We start from the raw sequence: 2,899 nt of genomic DNA, 5'->3' as shown, positions 1-2,899 counted from the left end.
TTTGGAGAAGGGATTTTTCAGAGAGAAAGTTTTGAGAGAAGAGAATTCCCTCACAATCTTCGGGTGATTGCGTATTAGCATCAGAACCAGGTAGAGCCTTGTGTTTTGTTCACCCAGTGAATTATGTAATTTAATATTGTTGTCTTCATCGTGATTGTTGAATTGTTTTCCAAATTTTGCTGTGATGAACCTTTCAATCTTTCATTTGAATTTACTAGTATTCATATGAATTTCTTCTATATATGTGAGGATTGAAAATTGGTGAAACCCTCGTTTTGGAGATTTAAAAGTGGTTAATTAAACCATGAAGGGTTTTGAAAGAAATGGATATATATATATATAAAGGAGGGTTTGTTTTTGAAATATAACAAAATTAAAAAAAAAAAAAAAAAAAAAATATATATATATATATATATATATATATATATATATATATATATATATATATATATATATATATATAATTTGGAGGAGGCAGGGCCACCAAACCCCCATCTCTCCCTTTATCCCCCCCTGCGATCGTGGTTAGACGTCTGTGTGTGCAGACGTACTATTGCACATAGCAACAATAATTATTACTACTGCCTACGACAGCAGTTCGTTTACAACTGCAGGCCCACTGTGATCAGCAGCCTTTAACAGCCGCACGACAACAGCCTATAAAGGTTGGATGATGGGCCTAAAGCATTTTTAAAAATTAATTTATTAATTATAATTTTTATTAAATGTAATTATTATTTATTAATAATTTTATTAATAGTTTTTTATTAATTATTAATTAATTTAATAATTATTGAATTTTTAGTATAGGTTGTTTTGAACAACTATTAAATTAATTTAATAAATTTAGTTTAAATTAAGTTTTGTTTTAATTAATAATAAAATATTAATTAGTTACATTTGAAATATTTGTTGATATTATTATCTAATAATCTTGATTATTTATAAAATCACAATAGTTTTATTTAATGATCAGTAATTATTATGTTAATAATTTATTGTTGATAATTATTTTTGAAACCATCTTATGATATTTAATTATAATCTTTGTAATCTCATAAGATAAGGGTAACTATGTATTTTGTTCAAATACGAGAATGGGTTAAGTTGTAAGGGTTGAAATCTAAATCTTATATACTCAAAAACTTACATTGAAATGAAAACCTAAACCTTACTATTAACTTAAACTATTTGTTTACAAAATCAAACCAAACTATGAAACTACACTATTATCTGTATGTTGTCTTATGTTTTGGGTTTGGGTTGACTAGAGTATGACTAGTCTTAGGACATCTACCAGAGGCTCGAGAGTTTTATTTTTGTGATATTATGATGATTTGATATTTATCTTTTAAACTCAACCATGGTAATGTGTTTGGTATGCTTTATGATGAGTTTGGTTATATTGTTCGTTATTGCTTTCAGTGTTCTTATGTGATAACAAGATGAATGTTATGACATATTTGACTTAACCTTGAGTCATTGATCAATTATTTTTGGGATGCTTTCCAATTGCTTGTGAAGAACTAAGGTGTTATTGTGAGTTTTCTTTTGATGCTTTCTAGTCACTTGTGTAGGGCTGAGGTCAAAACTATGATTCTTTGATTTGTACTTTTATGAGCTTAAGGTAGGCTATCTATATGTAATGTCAGGAAATGGCTTGCAATGGAGGCCGGAGCCTAAAATGGCTACCAGAGTAACCTAGTGTAGCTTATTTAATAAGTGAAAACACTACACTAAATAAGAGTAAAATGAACCTAATAAGAGTCTTTGTCTTTCCTCGCCCATGCCTCAAGTGTTAGTACAAACTAGGATGGGAGTAGAGAGGACGCTTAGTATGCCTTGTCAGTACGAAAGGATACTAGTGTCACATAGAGTCACTAGGGGGCCAAGGTCAAGTTAGACTGCCAGGGTAACTCTAGCATTGATTCATGTGACAACACTTGCCCACTTGCATAGTAGATTCCCTACGTGTCTTTGTTTGCCCCTGGGTCTAGATGTCGTATTATCTTGGAACCTTTGAGTTAGATTACTTTTAGAGATTTCCTTGACATAGATATTACTTTTGATTTTGGGATTGATATCCTATTTGGGACTTGAGACTATCTCCTCAACGTGGCGGGAGTGGACCTTTTTGGGTTACCACAAGGTTGAGTGGTAGTGCTTTTTACTTTTAACATTGGGATCCGTCGATAGATGCCATGGTGGAGTTCCTTGTTCTGCATTTCCTTTCATTCTATCTTTGTGTATTATGATGGATGGTTATATCTTTATGATGAATGATTTTACTTATTGTATTATACTTTGTTTCATGGATTTTAAAGGGATGATGTAATCTATTTTATAAATGTATATTCTTTCAGCCTTTCATACCCTGTGACATGTATAGTGGATGATTGTGCATTCTGAATTTTATTGCCAAACAACATTTGGAACAAATGTGTATGATTTAAATGGACTAGACTTGTACTTATTCTTTTATGTGGATGTGTTATTTATTGGACTTTGTATTATTTAAATTTAAATGTGATTCAACATCTTGGGATCCTTAAGGAATGTCATCTGTTATGTTTGTTTATGTATGATTTTATGTTATGGCTTCTACTACTTTATAATTATTGTACATGTTATTCTCTTAAAAAAATGTTTGAAAAACTTAATAAAACTTTAGGTTAGTTCTTTTGGATCCCTTGGCGGGGTGTTACAACTTCCTACACTTTAGGCTTTGCTAAAAAAATACGAGTTTACCTAGGGATTTCAACATTTCAACGTATTTTCACACTACACATCCCTTTAAGCAGAGTTGGTCTCTTAATCTTCTTGGAATTGAAATTAATTATTGAATTATATTAGCTAACTACATATTCAAAAGCTAATACAATAAGTGTATGACCAACAT

The sequence above is a fragment of the Cupressus sempervirens genome, chromosome 5 (genome assembly GCF_028749045.1).
Source record: "Cupressus sempervirens isolate cs-2001-9-10 chromosome 5, ASM2874904v1, whole genome shotgun sequence".
In the NCBI taxonomy this organism is placed as follows: Eukaryota; Viridiplantae; Streptophyta; class Pinopsida; order Cupressales; family Cupressaceae; genus Cupressus; species Cupressus sempervirens.
The sequence above is the reverse complement of the archived record's forward strand: the minus strand, read 5'-3'. Positions refer to the sequence as shown.